At 32.6% G+C, this 22989-nt stretch overlaps 1 protein-coding gene across 21 annotated transcripts in view; it reads right to left on the bottom strand.

Annotated features, from left to right (window-relative positions):
* Positions 1-22989, bottom strand: part of Foxp2 (forkhead box P2) — a 588702-nt gene that overhangs the window by 356399 nt on the left and 209314 nt on the right. For 2 of the 21 annotated variants that reach the window (XM_087204631.1, XM_087204630.1), the window contains exon 3: positions 11696-11807. The exons of the other annotated variants lie outside the window; for them this stretch is intronic. The gene's annotated coding sequence lies outside the window, so the exon portion shown is untranslated. The remainder of the gene's footprint in view (positions 1-11695; positions 11808-22989) is intronic. 21 annotated transcript variants of the gene reach the window in all.

The following is a 22989-nucleotide window of genomic DNA, read 5'->3' on the forward strand; positions in this document are numbered from 1 at the left end:
ACCAAAAAGAAATATATATTGAGAATAATAAACTGTGTTCCATGAATTTTTTCTTTTTAAAAGTAATAACAATTCTGAACTTTCACTAACATGCTTTGATTCACACCTGCTACGTATTGCACACATACACATTTTTCCAGACTTCTAAAGAAAATTATAATGCATTAATGACAGGAACCATGGTAATGGAAAAAGGTCACCCTCTCTTGAACACCTTCTGTTTTAAACCATTATATATAAAGACATTCGAGAAAGCAAAGAATTAAAAGCCAGCCTTTGTGCAACCCATTACTGAAATATTATAGAATAATCTATATCAAATGTAGAGGAATAGCAGATTCTTTTGGATCTAAATTAACTGCAGCCATAGAAACGCTTTTATGCTTATTATGTATCTGCATGTTGATTCAATTATTAAAAGAACACCTGACAGCATCAGACTTATTTAATTGAATTAATTAAACTGGATGAATAATCACTGAATTCCTTTTGTGTGAAATTTGTCCTGAAAAGTAACACTGGCATTTGGAAATTGCAAGTAATTTGCATGGTGAAATACAGTGAACACAGAACTCTCTTATTTCAATATTCTGTGTGCCCTCCCCACTTTGCAGATAAGGCAAATGAACAGATCCTTATAGTGGATATTTTCTCTTTTATAGTACAGATTTATGAGAACTTTTGTAAATATAAAATTTTCAACAATTTCCTTACCATCACAAATAAATTTTCCTTATATGTAGAAAGTATTATACAAACTCTCACTTTCCCCAAAGAAGTAATATGACAACAATGTATTCTTGAATCTCTCAGGGAGATGAAACCCTCATTTCAATATGGATTACCAAGACAATATGTTTATTTATTATCTCCATAATAAGAATGCAGTTGTTTATAGACAAAAGTGAAAAAAATGATTCAATATGAGAAAGTATCAGAGAAGTGTCTCTCATACATACTTTTGAATGAGGAATTTGTCTCTGTGATTATATGTTTAAGGTTTATGCCTAGCACATATAGTAAAATTTTTTGGCATTTTATCAAGATAAATATTTAAAATTTTTAATACATATAATGACTTTACATATTACTTTTTAAAGAATTAAAATAGAATACTTCTTACATATATGCTTTCTCTAAGTCAAATTCAAAAATTAAGTGGTAAAAGAAAAAATATGCAAAGTCTGTTTTTTCTGTTATATCAAAAAGAATATAAACTGGCATCATTTTAAGGTATTCATAAAGCACTCACTTGCTGCACTTCCAATTTCTGCCCATTAGGTTCTTTAAGATAACTAGGGGGGCATCATTTCATCTCCTTAAGAGCTTTAAGTCATTTTCACCACACTTTTGCTACTGGGAAGACACAGCAATATCTGCCATTGTTAATTCCTTGTTAACAACAAATCTTGGTTCATCTTTAAAAATGCACTATATATAGTCGAGATATATCTTTTTCCTTTTCTGTTGTGTAGGGAAAATTATTGTACTTTCATTCCTCACATGATAATCACTCAACACCATTTTTGTCATGCCTATTGTTTAGGAGAGACTGTTTACCATAATAAATTATGATATTTGAAATCACACATCATTTACCATCCACATTTTTCAGACTAATGAACTCTTTAAATATTCAGTTTGGCCACACTTGAATTTTGTTCATTTTAAAATTATGCTTGATCCCTTCAACCACTGATCCAAATATTTTCTTCAAGTTAGCCTTATTTATATATTTTCTTTGCATTCTTCAGTAACATTTCCATATCAGTAGTCATATTTGCTTCAGGTAAATCATATGTATAATAATATTTTTCCAAAATAATCAGAAATATAAAATATAGCTCATGACATTACAAAATGATTCATAAGGCAACGTAAGTAATGAAATTGACAGATGAAAATTTTTAGCATTCTAGATAAATTATGTCTTTCTGAACTAAATTACAGACATGATGAATATACAAACTTTTAAAAAATACTTTTTTGAAAAATCTATGAATCTACTGTAGTGCCCATATTAATAACCATAGTAGTTAGATTTTTATTTTATATAAATTATACAAAATACATTGTCATTATCCCCTATTCTTAATACCAGTTTATTATAGCTTTATTTCATAATGTTGGATGTGGAAATGGAAACAGTGCCATCATGTGATACTTTTCAGGGTACTTCACTTCTTATATTCTCAATGTCTGAGCATATAGCTACATACAAATAAGATTTCTCAGAAAAGCAGAGAATGGCAGTGCAATTCATCACATAGTATTCTGCATTCATATCCAATGTTCATGCTTTTTTTGTAAGAAAATTAAGAATGGTTTTCATATCTTCAAAAAGATTAAAGTCAGTAGTTATATTTGCATATGTACATAAACAAATAAAGAGGCACCTTTTACTGAAAATCTACCAAGTGTCCATTGTAGCTCACAGAAATTTTCTGTATTTGCATTTGTTTTCAATCTTTAAAAAGAAACACTCGCACTTCATTATTGAGTAAAATAATTATTTTAATTGTGAAAAGCAGTAGTTTTTGGTAAGGAAAACTAATTTGGAATATAAACTCTAAACAAATAAAATTTGTGTCCAAATTTGAACATAATCTCGCTCTCTCTTTTTCTTTTTCCCAGTCAAGGGAACGTACATGTTTTCCACTAACTTTAGAAACAAGCAATACAAACTAAATGGATGTGGTGAGAGGTACATTATTTCTTTAAATATCAAAGTCAGCTTTGAAAACTATATTAGTTTTTAAAATACATAATAATAGTATAGATATATGAAAGTTTGAACTATGAATCAAATGATCCTTGCTCTATTTCTTGTAATTGACTCAGTTAAGGCCAATTAATTTTTTTAAAACTTTCTTTTTTAATTGAATGGAGTGAAATTAGAAACCACTTCTTTTTCTTTTTAGTTTTACTCCAAATAAATATAATTTATATTTTAAGGAGAGGTATCTACTTTTCAGAGTCACACACTTATGGACACAGTGCTAACCCAGAGTTTGAACATCAACAGTGAATCGATTCTTATCAATTCTAAGAACTCAGTTCTAGAATCAAATCTAGGAATCAACTTTTAGAATCAATTCTAAGGACTCATGGTTGACTTCCAGCATATTTCTTTGTGTTGGACAGATATTCCAAGGTATTTCATTCTAAAATTTTACCACAAAGTGAGAAAACCTTAGAATCATGATAAATTACAATGTAAGAGTTAAAAGTATTGATGATTTTAAAAGTGTATTGCCTAAGTAATTATCCTAAATCTAATCTTAGGCATATCCTTTGTGATATACTACAGAACAATACTAAAAATTTCACACAAAATGGATTTAAGGAAAAAAGGAAGAAATGCTCTAAAAACTTTTTCCACACAAGGATAAGTATAGCAACTTGTTTTTTTGAATGGTGAAAAGAACCTTTAATCACAGGAGCCTGAGGAGAACTTAATTACAGTCACTAGAAAAATTAAGTGAGGAAAATTTTAGCAGTAGGAAAAAGGTAAAAGTAGATGTAATTTATTAAGCTCTTTGAGTTTAAAAGTTCCTATTTTTTAAACTAAACTAGGTGGGAGTTACAAATTGGTGACCAACTTCTCAAGTGGGTAATACTTTTCTCTTCTAGGAAAAGAATGGACTTTGGGGTTGTTCTAATACTTTATGTTAGTATTGCTATTATACTTTCCCTAAGTGATACGATATGTGGATCAATCGTAAGTCTTTTGTTTTTGTTTGTTTTTTTATTTTTCATTTGGAAATATTCCTCTGAGTACAGATTCTCAGTTTTCTTTTGCAAAAATGGCTTTTAGCCTATTGTATCTTTTGGTAAAGGAACCTGAAATACCTTTTTCTTTTTGAAAGCTATCTTCTACACATTCTTCAGTTTTTCCAATTTGCACTGATCCTGGATTTTTTATAAATCTTTCAGAGAAGCAATAGACAGAAGACTTGACATTTTAAAATAATCTAACATGTTTTCCTTCTAGGATAATATTTACCATTGATATTTCTGCATTTTTAGTGGTATAAGAAGAGCCAAGCTCACCAGCCTTTTCAAACTTAGTCCTGGCTGATGTTTCACCAGCCACAAAACTCTAGGAAGCAGCACTGATAATTATAAATGGGGAAAAACTTCATCACAATCTATGTTTACTTTTAGGGTTGTAATTGATTCTCAGATTTCCTTTCTTCTACAGTAGCAGAATGTGGAATTAGAAGAAGGAAAATAAAAAGTGTTGCTTAGAAAAGACAAAAATGTAAAAAATGCTGAATTCTAAGGCAGTAATTTCCAAACAGCCATAAATATTCCAGAATACACAGACAGATGAAAAACTATGTATCAAGTCTATTATACAATTGTAACTTTAAATAGTTAAACCAATCCTCAAGGCTGAAAAATAGTGATAAGAGTTCTTCTAAAGGAGCAATTTCTTACAGATTGTCCAAATCACCAGTTTCTTACATAATTGTAAATCCATTTCATGATAAACAAACAAAAAACGTTTAAGTGAAGGTGCTATATTTCAATAAATAATTGTCTACTAAATTACATAACAATGAAAGTTGCACTTGTCCGTATTCAGTTCATTAAACCACTACAAACCCCACTGTTCCCAATTCTTCTAGCACCCTTCACAATCCTCCCTAGACTTAAATGCATAAACATAGAGGCACAGAAAGTAAATGAATTAGTGGGTCAAATAAAGCTAATTAATGCTGGTAATTCAGTAGGTGGGTATGACTTTATGTTAGTTACAACAGGCTTGTCATTTGTTCCACATAAGAGATGTGACTGCTGAAAATGTCAGAAAAGGACTTGATGCACTTACTCTGGTTAAGAATATTTGACATTTTATGAAAGTACTGTTATTCCTTGGAGAAAATGAACAAAACATTTCTAGCCTAAGTACAATATGACACATATTCTTCCACATCCAATCCAATGACCAATTCAGGTATTTCATGGTACAGTTGCCAAGATTATTGAATTTTATAGTTCGTGCTTTATCTTAATGTTTAATCTTAGCTATTATTGCAAACACACGCTTAATTTATTCTAAAGTACTATAAAATATCAAAAGATCTCTTTTATGTTTTACCACTGTGATACTTTTCCTACTTAGTCATTATTCCCATCAAGTTTCAGAGACATTTGTGAAGGGAATTGAAAAACAGATTGTAACAGGACTTTATCATAGGTTTAGGTAGTGTCAATATTTTTTACTAATTATAAAACTAAATTAAAATTTAAATGTATATTTTTACAGTTTACAAATTATTGAGATCTCTTTCTCCTATTTATTATAAAATGTTATCATAAAGTGTGCTGCCCAGGTGTATACTCCATGTTTCAATATTGATGAAAATTTAATTAATATATAATAAATTTCATCATAGATTTTATTTGTTATTCATTAAGTTTATTTTTTTTTCATTAAGTTTATTGACACATTTTAGGTATACATTATGATCGCATTCATCATTGCGAATTTGTACCTGTACATGATATATCTTGGTTCTTGCTTCTTCCCCATTCCCCTTCCCTCTCTTCCACCCCTCCACCCCTCCCTATTTACAAAATTTTGTTTGTTTTCCTATATTTTTCTTTACCTTCTTTCCATCATAGACTTTAATTAGTGCTACCCTGTGACTTCCCAGGAAAAAAGGATGCAAAGTCATTTTATATTCAGCAACAAATTATGGGGGTGATTTCTAAGTTTTTGCTAGATTTCTGTAATTTATATCTCATTTATCTTAGATATAGAAAGAAGGTGGGCTCAATGAAAGGGATATTTATTAAATTTAAAGAATCAAAGGATTTTTTAAAAAAGCCAACATGATGTACACTGAAGTAACTTGTAAAATTAAAAGGTAACTTAAATATTTTAACTTTAATTTCTTTGTTCAATGTAAATCCTTTGGTGTAAGTGGTGTCTGATTGATGGATTGATTGAGGTTTTTCAGTACCTGGGATTGAACTCAGGACCTTGTGCCTGTGAAGTAGGCGCAGGCACCACTGAAGTAAATCCCAGGCCCATGTTGTCATTTTTGAAAACAGAATTACTTTGCTTAAAATGCTTAAAATTTCCACGAAATAGACATTTACCAGATAAACCTCTTAATAGCCAGTTACTTTAATCTGTCTTAAATTATCACATAATTAGCTCTGATATTCGTCTGTGTCCAGTGAGACACAGCAAGTCACAATCACAAAGACACTGATTTCAAGGAGCTCATTAGTTTGTGAGCACCTTCTGGCTCTTACTGCATTGTATTTGTCTCTTTAATTTTTAAAAATTTTTTATTCCTCTTGCATGTCTTTTCTTTTGGCACACAACCAACACTAAGTTACAATGTTAAATACATCTGGTCTTACATCTTGGATCTTTTTGACTTCTACTTTTTAAAATTTTCAAAATCAAACACAAATAGAAAAAAAATTATTTTCTTATTTTTTCAACTATGTATAATGAAAATGTCTCTGTACATCTAATTTTATCTCATTCTTCCTCTAGACATAATCACTATTAAGGATTTGAGCCACAATGTTCAGTTTTCCTTAAATTTATCACCTGTCAGATGCATATATATCACTGCATATATAGAGACACACGTGCATGCAAGCACAATTTTGTTTCTTAAAATATAATCTTTTCTATCCATGTCATATTTAATAGATATATATTTTTTAAATGGCAGCCAATTATTATTCACTGTGGATGAACTTTTAGATCATTTCTAGTTTTTTTGGTTGTTACAAACAATGATACATCCTTGCCTATACAGTTATCTGAGTTTATTATCTTTTGAGGTACAAATAATATAAACAGAAATTATCAAATTTATTGTTTTTACTCTCTCTATATGTATCAATGTACAATAAATAACTAGTATTAGTGGATTTCTTCAAGGCTCACGTGTGGTCCTCTGATATTTGTTCCCCTACAGGTCACTCACTTTACGTTTATGATTCATGTAAGTTTCTCCAGAGCTGTAAAGTATGTCCTTCTACTATGATGCCAATACGCCATGCACTGAAGTATTCTTTCCATTATAGACTTAACCTTTCCAATGGTTCACATGTGCCTCATAGGTCAGAAATGAAACTTTCTAATGCTAGAATGTAAGCTACTAGACAAAAAAGTAGATGCACAAGTGGCCATAATAGATTCAAGTTTAAGTCTTATAATGTTTTAGAATGAATAATATGAAAATGTAAATATAATTACTTAGAGAGAATGTTGTTAAACTTGTATTAGTGAAAAATATTCTTAGATTTTCATGAAGAGTAACAAGAACTATTCATTGTGATGAGGACTTAAGCCAACTGAAACCAAGTAACAGTTTTTCATATGTAGGTAAAACAACCTAGAAAAACTGAAATGATTTTTTAAAATTAAAATCAAGCCACCATTCTGGGAAGCTGAAGCAGTAGGGTTACAATAAGCTCAAGGGAAACCCTGGGCAACTCAGCCATTTAGGTAGACCTGGTCTTAAAATTAAATGAGGGCTGGGGATGTAGCTCAGTGCCGCAGTTCTAAGTTCAATGCTCAGTACCACTAACAATAGAATTAAACATTAAACTCACATAATGAAAACCATGGAATCAATCACTATTGTATACTTATATAAAGCCAAAGGCCCACGCTCATGAAATATTGTTGCTCAGATAACTGAATTTTATTGTCTAACTATGATAATGTTTTTATTTGTCCATCATCACAGAGAGTAAAGTGCTACAAGTTATTTATTTTTCCAAAAAATTAAAAGCAAATACCATTCCATTGATATTCAGTCCATTTTTTTTGGTAGATCAAAAATGCAATGTAGGGCCGGGGATTTAGCTCAGCGGTTCCGTCACCTGTCTTGTGAGGTCAAGGTCCCAAGTTTGATCCCCGGTACAAAAAAAAAAGCAATGCACTTGTTCAGTAAGAGCATTTAAATCATGTGTAAGTTCATGGTTTCAAAACAGTCTGCTAATAAAGAGTTCCTTCTTCTGTAAAGGTGTACACACACAAACACAAAGATAATTTCATCTTTTCTTAACTCTTTCCTGATTACTGACATAATGCCCAGAAGGGAAAATTCCAGAGTCACTGATGGATAGAGGGACTCACCATTTACTGAATGAACCCAGAGTACACCATGATTATAATGTCTGCAAATTATTTCAAGGGATTTATAAATTAATATTCTCTTTAATATAAGGCTATTTTTGCTACCACAACAACTTATGGATTTTGATGCACCCTGGTATAGAAAGTTTAAAAAAAAAAAAGAACAAGGACTAATAAGAGGTAAAGGGTGTCTATTTCAGTATAATGGTAATGGATTGTAAGGCATGGATTAAAGATTTCACAGTTTACTTGCTTGTTGTGAGTTCAAAGTTTTATTTATTTGAAGTTTCTTAAATTTTAACCCCCATGTAGAAGGATTATTATGGTTGTATCACCTAAATACAATCAGAGTATGATGGAAAGAAAACAAAACATTAACAAAATGATTTGTTTTAATATGTGGAATAACATTGAATCAGTAGTGTTTAAACATTAAACATTAAATAATATTAAATTAAACATAAACATTAAACATGAGCATTAAATTAGTATTGTTTTTGTGTAATATATCTAATGCGGACAACATTTATTACATAATTTTTTAAAAATGTTACCAACTATGGGCCAGGGATTTAGCTCAGTGGTTCTGGCGCCTGCCTAGCAAGCGCAAGGTCCTGAGTTCGATCCCCGGTACCAAAAAAAAAAAAATGTTACCAACTGGGGTCAAGGTGAAAATTTTTGTGCTACTTCATTTTTTCAATTTATTCATTAATATATTCATTCAATAAGTATCTGAATAAATATAACTCAGCTACTGCTAAAGATCTGGTTAAAGAAGAATGGACATAGTCCTTCATAAAGCATGTACAAAAGTTAATAATTATATAATCAGTGACAGTACACTATGCAGCGGAATCCAACATTAGGTGGATATAAAGGCTTGCTAGAGGGAAGTGAATCTCTAAGCCCAGAGCCAAAGGAAGAAAGGTCAATAGCAAAGCACTGTGAAGTGCAAGAGAGAACAACCCAGGCTTATGTATGCCATTCCGGAAAGAGGAGTCATCGGAAATATTTCCAATATATACAAGTAATGCTAACCATATTATTTCTAACATATTTAGATTCCGTAGAGACATATATCCTAAACTGTTCAGTAGGAAGCTAAATTTCTTAAAAGTCAACATTTTAATTTTCCTCACCTTAATCTGTGGTTATGGTAGGTGATTAAGAATAACTAATTTGAATAAATTTCTAAGTAAATTATGGTCAGGCCCCAAAACAAATGTAGAGTATCTTTATCTGGCAAAAAGAATCTATAGAGGCTGGGGATTTAGCTCAGTGGCACTGCACCTACCTTGCAAGTGCAAGGTCCTGAGTTCTATCCCTGGTACCAAAAAAATCATAACATGAAATAAGAAGAAAAGGGGCAAAGGGGAAGGGGAAGTGGGAAGGGTAAGGGAAAGTAAAGAAGGGAATGGAATTAATATGAGAAAATAAAAAAATGGAAACACAGTCTTTCTAAATAAGGGTGGAGGGGTTGAAGGGAGGGCAGGGGAATGGGGAATAAAATAATAACCAAGATAGATTACATAAAGGTACAAATTTCCAATGATGAATATCATTACATTGTATCCCTAAAATATACCAATAATATTAATTTTTAAAAAGAATTTATAGACTCCACTGCAGTAGATTCATCTTTATTTTGGCTTTACTATTACACATTTCTCAGAAGTACAAATGGGCAATAAATAATGAAAAAAAATTTCAACATCGCTGGCTATTAGAGGAATGCAAATTAAAACAACATTAATATTCCATCATACCCCAGAAATGGCTATCATCAAGAAATCAGTTAACAACAAACTTTGGCAATGGTATGGGGGAAAATAAATCCTTTTACATTTTTGGTAGAAATCTAAACTAGTAAAACCACTATGAAAAACAATAAAAACTAAAATTAGAAATTTCATTTGACCTAGGTATTCCCCTTCTAGGTATCTTCCTCAATAATTAAAGACATCATATTACCAGAATACATGCATACCACGCAGCGATATGTGCATACCAATGTTTATAGCAGCACAATCATAATAGCTAATCATTGGAAGTAGCTTTTATGTCCATCAGGGATGAATGGACAAATAAAACGTGGTATGTACATACCATGGAATACAATTTTGCTATAAAGGGTAAATTTGAGTCATTTGTAGGACAATAAATGCACCTTGAGTCTATAAAGTCAAGTGAAATAAATCAGACACAACATTAAATATTGTATTGTTTGTCTTATATGAGAAACCCAAATCATAAACTAAAGAGCAAGATAAAAGATAGATAATAGGAAACAGAGAGATGGACTATTTGTGAGTGGGAAAGGGACCAAGAAATGAAGGAGAGGGTAGGGTGCCTGGGGAAGAGGATGTAAAAGAATTAAGATATGTTATGTACATATACCAACTCATCAGGGGGAGTACAATTAATCATTATGTACTGCCAACATGCACTAATAAAAATTTTTTTAAAGAAATTGGAAAATAAATGTTTGGCCTCACAATTCCTAGCAAAGAAAGCAAATTCTTTATCTCCCCTACAAACTACAACGCCCACCCCCCCCCATAAAAGGCACCAAGCATTTTATAAAAATAAACTTTAAGGTCTTGAATTCCTAATTATCAAAATGATTCCTGAAATGATTTTGCAAAAGATTTTCACTCTTTCCTTATATCCTTTCTAAACCTCTTCTCATGACTAGTTGAGACTAAGAGCCATCTGTTCAACAGCATTCTGGTGTAGCCACCTTAACTTACAGAAACCCCACCTTCATATTATTCCTAGATAATCCTTCTCAGCTAAGTAAGATTTCTGAACCTCACATTCTTGTCAAGGAGTGTAAACTTTGTACTCTTTGCTATCTAATCCTTATCAAAATTCTAGTTGAAAGAAATAATATTTATGGAGGATTGCCTTAATGACATACAACACATCAGTTACCCAGGCCAGATACTTTGAATTTTATATCTTAATCTGACCAAACCATGAATGAACTAGCTCTAACCATAAAGACAATGTGTTAGCACCTTTAAGGTTTTTATTGAACGTCAGAACTGAGTTACCGCTTGGCAAATGTAGACTGATGTAAGTAATGACTATCTGTGATAACTGCTCACTCTATTATACAGTGTCTTCCTTCATAAGGATGAAGACAAAATTCACACAGACCTAAGTATCCAGAAGAATTATGATTTCTTTTAGTTACTATTTAAAAAAATAGTATAGACAATATTCATCGTATATAGCCTCCTTATCCGTGGCACTTTCTAAGTTTCAACAGGCCTACACAGAAAATATTTCTAGGAGGTATTCCTAATCTAGCTTCATTATTTTCACTTCTCATGATTTTAATTATTTATTTTCATCCTTTTATCTTGACCAAAATTTTTCAAAAGTCATAGCATATGCAGATGAATCAGGAAATATAATATTTATAGATAATCTTAGTATTTAGAGAAAATTGCTTTAAAATATAAGAAATTTATCAGTCTTAATTATTAGTGTTTTAATTTAAAATCTCCTAGTATTTGTGAAACTCACTATATGACCCAAGAAAAAAATATCCTTTTTGCTTACATTTTGTACATCTTGACAGCAAAAGCATTAAATCCATTTTTTATAAAAGAGATCAGAGAGGGCTGAGGTTTTAGCTCACTGGTTCCAGCGCCTGCCTTGCAAGCAGAAAGTCCTGAGTTCGTTCCCCAGTACCAAAAAAAAAAAAAAAAAGATATCAGAGGTAGAATAAAATATAGAATTATGAAATTTCATATATTAGTGTTTTAAACTTACATTCCAGAAAGTTTGTATAAATATCAAAATTTAGAATGAGAAACATCTATCCTCTCTATTGTCCAGTATTTTGATCCTCCCTTAAGCTGTAGAACAACTACATATTAAGCTAAGAACATTTAAAGAATATTATATATGGCAATATTAAAATTATTTATATTAAAATCAAATTTATGCATAATGTTGAATAGTATAAGATTAATGTAAACCATGCAAATTTCTTGTTGCTCATTGCTTGGTTTTATAATCTATGACAAAATGTTTACTAACACCAATAAATAAAGGTCAGATTTTAAAGATCTTACTAAGTTCCCACAGAAATATGCTGATATAAAGATAAAGTAATGAGTACATGGTTTCATTTCTGTAGTGAAGACCAGTTATTAAACTCCATTCATAGACAATAATGGCCAAGAAGAATAATTTAGGAATAGAAAACATGATGAAAACAGACACATCTCATATGCAACTAGATATAAAAGAAGGAATGGAAAATTATATAAGAGGGGGGGGGAAGAATCATTAATATGAACAATCAATAATCTAGCAAAATATACAGAAGAGGGAAGCTGGACAAAGGGCAACTATAAATTTCCCTGAAAAGGTCGAATTAAGTTTGAAATGTTCAGGGGGCACAGAGAAATAAACACAGGTGAGTTCAAAAGGACCCAAGTACAGTATCTGTACTGGGATGTGATCAAAGCAGGAAGGAGAAGAAACATCTTTCAAAAGAATGTTATGAAACTATAAAAGCAAAAGGCAGTGGAAAAATTAGGATTTATGATGCTGAATTTAAAGAAGAGAATGTTCTGGCAGAAGAAAATTACAGCAACAGAATCTATGTGTAAAGACTGATACGGCCAAAATTACAATGACTGACTTTGAAAAGTCAAGCATATGGTGATAGAGAATCTTGGTTCCAAAATATTGATAGACATATGGATTGACAGAATTTTTATAGTGAAAAGTATAGTCTGTTTAAAAGTTCTAAAATAAGAAGTATACAGCAACGCCAAAGCTAACATACTACTTCTAGATTACATCTAGAAAAGACAAAGAACTTTGTCTCTATTTCCTTATTAAATGCTGAATATAGATAAAAAATATATAGACAAAAATCTCAAAGTGACAACAATAGCAACAGAATTATTTCTTCTAAAAATGAGGAATTGAATAAATCAGAAAATTGGGAGCTATCTCCTTTTTCAATGTCACCTTTTCCTAGTAAGGAGAACACCTTTCAGTAACCTGTTGTTCCACTGGATACATATGTGTCATATGTAAGTCTATTATGTGTCCTCCTTTTCCCTTTTTTACTTAAAAAATAGATGTGAAATTCATTTCTTTAATAGTTGTACATAAAATGAATGGATTTCTCCTTGCATAAAACCAACAAGAAAGACAATTTCACAATGTATAAAGGCATTACAAAGGCAATGTACTGTTATTCTGATTTTAGTCTATAGGTTGTAAGTTATAGTTTAATCTCTGGTAACAGGAACTATTCCATTTTGAAAATACTTGTAAAATTAAAATAGATAATGGATTATATTTGCATGAAGAAAGGCTTTTATGTGTTTACATTTATAAGTGAGTACAACCATAGATACTAGAATATGTATATAGTATATATATACTATATATATACTATAGTAGAATATGAAAAAATCAATAATAAACTTTAATGCATAGAAGTAACACTCTACATGAACTAATGTATGAAAGTTAATTTTAATTGGTAAAATATGCAATTAACTAAACAAAAAGATTGAATTAGATATGTCAAAGAACTCATGCCTTTCAACACATACAAGTTCACTATGATATTGATGACAATAAAAATTTATTTTGATTGCATATAAAATTAAATGAGTACACACACACATCTAAATCTGCCTCACAAATACACATACACACATCTATCATACAATGAAATAATTTTCCATCCACACACAAATCAGCGCATAAAATATAATACATAACAAATTTAATTTGCACTAAGCATAACTTTTAATCATCTGCCAGTAACAAATGTAAATACTAAATTTGTATAAGACCAAGTGACCACATTCCTTGTAATGTGAACTATAGCCTTAGGAATATGTGGCCTCAAATACAGGAGATACCAATTAAAATGTGTGGATTTTTATCATTTATTTAACCTATGTTTTGTCAGTTTGCTTCCCTATATAATTGAAAAACAGAAACAAAAAGTATGCATTTAATAGTTATTAAGAATTAAGATTATATGTGCTTTAGTATTATTGTACATAGTAGCTGAAAATATCAATTTTTAAAAAATGAAATGTAATACAGAATGATTCTATGAAGGTATTACAGCATTTATTTTATCTATCAACTAATGAAAATATGGTATTAGGTGTGCACTGCGCAATGGAGATAGTCAAGTCTGAAGATTGGCTTGGGTTTCTTCATTACTAGCTATAAACATAATTTAATCTGTCTGATCTTTAATTATTTTCTCATATACAAACTGCCTAAAAATATCTATTTTGAAAATTTTTTTGCAAATTTTAAAATGAAATAATATAAACAAAAATAATTGGAACAGATGCTAAATAAATTTGAGTGTGTTTTGTGTACATGTCATCATGACCCTGGCAGGTTGCAAAATATCTTGAAAAGTAAAATTTTGTTTTGTACATTTATCTGTTAAACATTGTGCCTATAAATATGTATTTGCTAAAAAATAAAAGACACAGAATGATGCTTTAGGATTACAAGACGTTGCTCTGAAAATAGTTTGCTGCAGAATTCCTGGAAATTTCCAATGGAAATTATTTTTAATATGAAAACATAATTTAAAAGTTACCAGATATCCAAGAACATATACAGTCACCAGATATACATAAAAGAACATAAAAGTTACCAGATATACAGAACATCAAGGCTCTTTGCCACATAGCCCCTTTTAAAAAACCAGGTTATGGGCTGGGGATTTAGCTCAGTGGTTTTGCCACCTGCTGCATAAGCACAAGGACATGAGTTTGATCCCCGGTACCAAAAAAATAAAACAAAACAAAAACAGCAGGCCATCATACTATACCTTTTGTCACACAAATATAGAAGTATTTTCTTGTCTGGAGAAGTTCAAACAGTGGTGAAATAATCCAACTTAATGCTTTATCTTAGAATTTAATCTTACATTTAATAACGTAAATATTGCCCTAGAAGCACAGCAACTTTCAGAATGTAGGTATAAATCATTGGTGAGGATCGGGCTTTCCATTTTACCCTCCTCCCCAGGCTACTGCCTCTTCTAGCCTCCAAGCTTTCCAGAAGCTAGAAATGTACGGCTTTCTCAGGGTGGGGCTAGACAGATGGTATCTTTGTAATAAGAGGAATCCCATGTATTGTGTGAGTCTGAAGAGATTGCTTAGGGTAACCTGAGAATGGAGACTACAAGGTGCAACAAGCACCTACCAAGGCAGGTATGTGGTACAACTGAGTTGTTAAGAGACAGGGAGAGTGGTTCTTTAAATATTTTGAGGATGCTTAAGTTCTTTCTGCTACATAGGATGGAGGTGTTGAACAATGGGGACATTTTAAGCCCTTGTGAATCAGTACTGAATGTACTGCCAGTATATAAAATGAACAAGGGAGTCATAATACAATGAAATGGGAGTAAGGAAATAGACACACACACACACACACACACACACACACACACACACACACACACACACACAGAATCCAGTGACTGGAAAAATTACTTCTAGAATAGTAGCAGTATATATAAAATGCTGTAAGAACAGAGAGGTGTTAGGGCTAGATTCTACCTGAGTGTAATCATGGAACATTTTGAAGAAGAGGGAGGTTTCACACAGTGTTTTAAAGGTTGTACCGAAAAAGAGAAGATATAAAGAAGAAGAACAGCTGCTGCAAAGGTCACCAGGTGGGAATAGCCTCAATGTGTTAAGAAACAGCAAAAAGGGCAGTGTGGTAATGTGGCAGAGTGACGAAAAGGGGGGACAGATATAAAGTCAGATTGTACGTGGTCTTGTGTATCACTGTAACAATTTGAATGTTACTTTATGCCGTAAAAGAAAACAGAATCACGCCATTTGCAGGAAAATAGATAAAACTGAAAATTTCCATGTTAAGTGAAATAAGCCAGACTCTGACAAATACCACGTTTTTTTTTTTTCTATGTTAAATGTAGGGGGGAGGGAGCAAGCATGAAAGTAAAAGGGAGATTGTTAGAGAAGGGGAAGTGGATAGAATAATGGTAAGGGGGATAATGGTGACAGCAGGTATGAACAAGGTATTTTATATGCATGTGTGAAAAAGTGCTACAATAAAGCCCATTACTTTGTATAATCAGCATACATTAAAAAAGAAGAAAGAAAAAGGAGGGAAACAGTAAAATCCTGTAGGAGAAAGGGACGTGAGAGATGGAGAGTTTTAAATGACAGAGTGACGTGGTCTAATTTAGGTTTTAAAAGTAGCTCTTCAATGTGCTGAAAGGAGACTTGAGGATCAAGCGATCAAGCATGGAGGTAGAGTAACTAGACACTGACAAAAGTCTAAGCAGGATTATAGAGGAGACAATGGTGGCTTGGGATGGGGTGGCAGATGTGGAGTAAGAAGTGACCGCATATTCACATAATTTAATGGAGCCCATCCAGAGTGAAATCTACTTATATTTTCATTTGTTCATTTCTTCCATTTATTTAGTTGGTCATTGAGCATTTATTAAATATTTTAATGAGAAAAACAATGTTTAGCTTAAATATCCCACAAATGTGAACTGTCAATGTGACATTTACATCCCTACTTTATTAAGTTCACTCTTAAGACTCAAAGCCTAAGTTGTTGGTTTTAATCTCTTCTTCAAACCTGAAAGCATCTACTAGCAGAACAAGATAAGGTGAACTGTAGCCCTCCCTAATGACTGTATTTTAACAAAAAAAAAACATGTTCAGACAACTGACAGAATTGGGAAAACAGGAGAAAACTCACTAAATAGCCAAAATGCCTTGGGAAAATGAAGGTCTAGATAATGATAACTCCAATAAGAAGTCTTCAGAAGCAAACAGTTGAAAATTCCACTTTTACTTCCCCAGGAAAAGTTAAACTGAACGTCAAGCAGAAACTGCAAGCCTTTATCCTAATACCAAGAGTGAGAAGAAGCAGGAGAATCTGGAGCAGTTATCTTGTGTCCTTGGAAGGTGCTTTAAACTGGGATTAAGTGCCTCAGTCATCTGCTAATAATAACATCTTGCTATGTCTTTCACTGGACAATTTATTTCTTTAGGGATAAAATAATTGTTTTTGTAAAAATTGGAATACTTTGTAAAAGAAGTTTTTTTGTATCACTGGTTCCATTTTTCTCTGAACCTAAAATAGCCCTGATATCTTTCTGACACCATTTCCTAAAGCCTTGGTCTGTTTTTCCTAAATATACATGTCTTGAGGGTATACACCATTTCTGGGGTTTTGTGTTCATAGTTTTCTCCCTTGGAAATGTTTCTCCCTTCTATTATCTACAGGGCTTGCTTCTTTATTTCCTTCCAGTCTCTATAATAAGGCCACCATATTAATTAGGCCTTCCTCATCCAATTTATAATAATACCTCTCCTTCAATAACAACTTCTATTCATTGATTTATTTTTATTATGATACTTAACATTACCTAGAATAATATTCACTTTTATAAAAATACACTGTATTTTCAATGAAGGCAGGGATTTTGTCATAGACAATCCCCAAATTAAGGTTATAATGTTTTTACTTTATGATGTTCTATAAAAACCATATTTTGAATTTTGATCTTTTCCTGGGCAGTTGGTACACAGTATGATGCCCTTGTGAATGCTAGATAGAGACAATGAGCAGCTGTTCCCAGTCAATCTTGCAGTCACGAGGGTAAGCATCTTATATTTAACAGTGTTGTATATTGCTAAACTGTTTAGTAGTTCAGGTGAATTAAATGCATTTTTTATTTATGAGAGGAATTTCTACTTTTGATCAGTACACCAGGGTATGACCACATTATAAATCAAGGAAGGCCCACATATCTATGGTGCCTGCAAAGGTCCTGTTATATGTATATACTCAGTAGATGTGCTCAATAAAGTAGTTGAGCAAAAGCATGATATTGGGGAATGGGAGAGATTGAATTTTGATAAACCATTTTCTATGACTATATGTGTGTGTGTGTGAATATAACTCCTCATGCGTAATCAAATGATCATTATTGGCAGATTCTTCATTTGCTAAACTTATTTGTACTGAAAAATCAATAACTACAGAACTTCACAGTCATTCTCAGACATAAACAAAGGAGCCAATTTTTTGAGTTGCCTGATATTCCTGGCTGAAAATGGGCAAAATAAAACTACCTTCTTTTTTCAAGTTTCATATTGTAAATAAATGATGGTATTGACTAGTAAGTCAATGTTCACTGATCAAAAATATACATGAAATGGTTTATTTCCACATGGAAACACACATAAGATTCTATGTTGATTAGCTGATGCAAATACAGTGGCCCAAGGAGACTCAATGGAAACTCCCTTTAAGTTCCCCCCAGGAACAATGATTTACTCTTCACATATTCAGTGTTTTCAGTGACTTTATAGAGTGTTTTTTCTTCTTTATGTGTGTGTCTGTGTGTGTGTGCGCGCGCGTGTGTATATGTGTGGTGCTGGGGATCAATTCCAGAGCTTTCGGCATGTTATGCAGCAAGTCCAGCACTCTACCACTAAGTCATATTTCTAGCTGCAGGATTTTATTTTTCATAATAAAAGCTAAATCTTGGAAGTAGCTTATATGTGCATCAACAGATGAATAGATAAAGAGTGATATGTATGCGCAGTAGAGTACTACTGTGCCGTAAACAGGGTAAGTTTGAGTCATTTGTAGAAAAATGAATCCATCTTGAGACCATCATGTTAAGTGAAATAAATCAGACACACAAGCTTAAATATCATATGATTTCTCTTATATTAGAAACTTCAAATACAAACAATAAAGAGTAAACTAAAAGACAGGTAATAGGAAATAGGGAAGTAGATCTTTTGCAAAAGAAAAGGGAACCAAGAGGTGGAAGGAAGGGGGAGGAAAACATAATTTAAAAAGAATTAAGATATGTTATGTACTAGTATCAACTCCCCATGAGAAATGTAATCAGGATGTCCTGCAAACATGCATTAATGAAAATGAAGATAAATAAACAAATATGAACCAAACTTCTTACTAGTTGTGTGGGCTTTGGCAATACTAAACTCTACACTGTTCAGGTTCTGTTTGTGTAAAATGCGTGTTCTTGAATATTAAAATAAATGAAACTAACACAAAGCCCAAGTCATTTTATTTGCTCAAAGAACACTAGTTTCCTCTTGTTTCATATTAAACTCCCAGGTAATTTCTGATAAAATTCCCACTAGGGAGCTTTAAACCATGAAGCCTGGTGGAGTTTGGGAAAAAGCCAGCTCAGAGACAGCCATGACTGTCTGGATTAGTATCTTCACATTAGGAAGGAAAAACCTATGTATCCTGCTGACAAAGACAGTATCGGGCTTTAGGGGCAAATGTTAGGATTCTCAATGTTGTTGCTTGTTGTTTTGGGACTACTTATTGTCCAGAAGTAAGCAGTAATGCATGGGGATCCTTAAACAAGTAGCTATTATAAAATCATAACAAAAGGTACAAAAAAACCAGCATGACTTTATCCGTTTTCCTAATAGTTAATGCTTAGTAAGATATTGAAGTTAGACCTCACAAAACACATAACTGTTGATAATGATGAGCCAGGCAGTACATGAATAATAAAACATTTTCCTAACAATATAGATATTCCTTATTATGTACCAACACAGCTCCTTTCCAAATTTGTAGTGTTGTCACCTGTTTAGTGTTACCCAATAAGTGTTTAGTAAGTAGTTACTACGTACCTGCACTAGGCTAGGTATGAGGGACACAAAAACAAATAAGATGTATTTCCCAGTCTTTAACTTCCACTTAGTCCAATATTAACAGCTCTTTTTCAAAATGATGACTATATCTACCTTTATAACACTACATCATGTATTCTCATCCAATTGTTCTCATACATGAAAATTGTTCAGCGGCGATTGCTCAGGTGGCTCTGAGCACTGCAGGTCTATGGTCAGTGTAGCCCCAGTGCTGTCCAAGGAAAACAAAGAGCAGAGAGGTATGTCTGTGATACGGTCCTTAGCCAAGGACAGCTAGGCAGAGTAGCACAGACAGAAACTTCATCTCATAGATTTTTAGTTATATTTGTCAGTGGAAATAAATTTTAAATGATTATATAAAACATAATACCATTCCATGAACTAGGGTAATGTCTTTTAACTATTATGATGACATTTCATAGTATAAAAAAGTTACATTGCTCTTCAAAACCCAAACACATAGAAATAAAGTTTCAGACAATATCCATCCATAGCAGATAGCTGCATTTTCTATTTTATTCTGTTCTTTTATTCTACTCTATTCAGCTCTACTTTTTATTATTCTGTTCTATTTATTCTATTCACATTTTTTAAATGCGAGTTGTAATATATTAAATTCATTTTATGAATCACTAAAGGAGGACAACTTTCACTTTTTCAAAAATATGTGGAAATTAAAAATAAAGTGTTGGGTTATAATTATACTAAATATAATATATAACGTGTTGGATCCCATTTCCTCTTTTGAAGCATTATTAACATTCCTCAAAAATATATAATTTCAAGTAATGCCAATGTTTTTCAAAGATTTACCTATGGTACATTAACTACTTCAGTGAAATGAAAACATGGCATTATATTCTGTGTAATCTTTACCCAAAACTCTTTCTTTTATAGGCTCGTTAACTTCTCCAGAAAGATGTTTCAATGGAGAATATTTTAATGCCCTAAAAGTCATGTGCAAATTGTAATCCTTGAGACAATCGACTCCTTCTTCCATTAACCTATGTTCATAGCCTTTTAGTATGTTTTAGTTTTGAGTCTTTGGTCAGAAAGTAATCTCACACTTTCATTTTACGTAACTATCCACTCAGTGGATTTGGAGTATTATTTTCAAAGAGGCTCTGCACACTGTATGTGATAACCATAAAGACATCTACTCGAAGTATCTGACTTTCTCCACTAAAATGAAGGGCTGGACATCATTCTGGAAGACAAGAGGCAAAGTTAGGAGGTGTGCCTCTACAGAGATCTTTCGACTGATCCTCTGTAAGTCTCTCAAGTTTGGGACACATCTTACTACATGAACCAGGAATATTGGGCCTTTTCTTGCTTTGTACTGGCCATTTCTCAGGGTGAGTGTGTAGTGTGCAACACTGAGGAATGAGGTCACATTGCTCTCCAAAACCAAGAGCAGGTTAGCTTGCTGTTTGCTATGAAACAGTAGAATTCCCATGATCAATGCAAACTTGTTGCATGTGTTATATCTATATGGGCTGTATCATATCAATTCTATAAGCCTTGGGGTGAAGAAAAACAATGCAAAATGCTGATGCTTATGCTGCCTGCTGTGGTGTAATGCAGTCCTTTGTCTCCATATGTCCTGCCAGTATTCATGCAACAATCATAGGCTGATTTTTTCAGACTCTAGTAGAGTAAAATAACATTCTAACACTGAGAATTTTGATAATGAGGACAAGAATCTGAGACATGGCTTTCTGAAAGAAGGAAAAAGGCTGAATAACTCAGCTGTGAAGACATGAAGACTCCTTGTGATCTATTTGTGAATTCTCTTACCCAAGTGCAGGGTAAGGAGTGAATAAGAATTAACAAATGGAAGTTAACTAGTATGTAGAGGTTGAGCAATGACAGTCAGAACTATAACAAGCTGCTCAAATGATGCTTTGATTTTTGTTCATTGTTCTAAGGAAAACCAGAGGAATAAGCTGTTTTCTTAACAACAGAAGAGCAAGTCAGGTAACCACAGACAAGAAGCACTGTGATTGTGGCTACTGAATCATGGAATCATCAAACCTAAAATACTGTCTGCCAGTCAGGAGCTCTGTATTCAATATGGAGATGTTTATGAGTTGAAATCATTAAATTTTATTTGGTTGAGTATCCAGGATATGCCCATTCAAAAGTGAGAGTGAAGGGAAAGGGCTTTAGCTCACTGGTGCCGCTGCCTGCCTCACAAGTGCAAAGCACTGAGTTCGATCCCCGGTATAACAAAAAAAAGTGAGAGTGAAGACATCATAAAATAAGGATACATGCACACCGATCTATGTGGTGACACGATTTACCGTAGTTAAACTGTGAAAACAACCTAGATGCCACCCAATAGATGAATAAAGAGAATGTGAGATATATATACATATATATAATTCATATAGATAAACACAACATACACACACACACAACCTAATGCAAAACTATTCAGCCATAAACTACAATGAAATGATTTCATTTTAGGAAAAAGGGTGGAGCTATCATGTTTACTGAAACAAATCAGACTCAGAAATTAAACATCACACGTTTTATATGAAAGGCCTAAAAATTTAAACATTAAATAAAGGAATGAATAAAACAAAGGATATATGACAGAAAACTAGAAGGCAGAGGTGGGGAAAGGTATTAGGGGAGGTGAGAAGAAAAGAAGGAGTAATAAGATCGAAAATGATCAAATTTCTCAAAATAAACCTCACCACTATGTATTAAGAGCATCCATACACACACAATAAAACTTTTGCATCTGGCCCCTGCTAAACCCAATTTGGCTGGTAAGGAAAACAGAACTTGGGTGCCTAAGTATATGTGTGAAGGCCCCCAAAACTGCCAGGAAAATACAGCAGTGTTCAGAGTCAAAAACAAAAGAAGTTCATGGGCCCAGAAGATATACTAGGGTTAAATATCTGAGCCACAACTACACTGTAAAAGGTCAACAATAAAAAATTGAATAAAGAGTAATACAGTAAAATAAAAAGTAAAGGCTTCAATTAGTTTTACTTTTCATAGCTCCCACTGTTATGGTTTGTATGAAAACTGTCCCCCAAAAGGCTCATGCGTTCAGACACAGGGCTTTTGGGGATTCTAAAATGGGGCAATTTTTTCTTTGTTTTTGTTTATTACTTTTTTGGCTTT

Source organism: Heterocephalus glaber, unplaced genomic scaffold (genome assembly GCF_053883595.1).
Source record: "Heterocephalus glaber isolate CG9 unplaced genomic scaffold, H.glaber_assembly_v1.0 deba00000546, whole genome shotgun sequence".
NCBI classification, from domain to species: Eukaryota; Metazoa; Chordata; class Mammalia; order Rodentia; family Bathyergidae; genus Heterocephalus; species Heterocephalus glaber.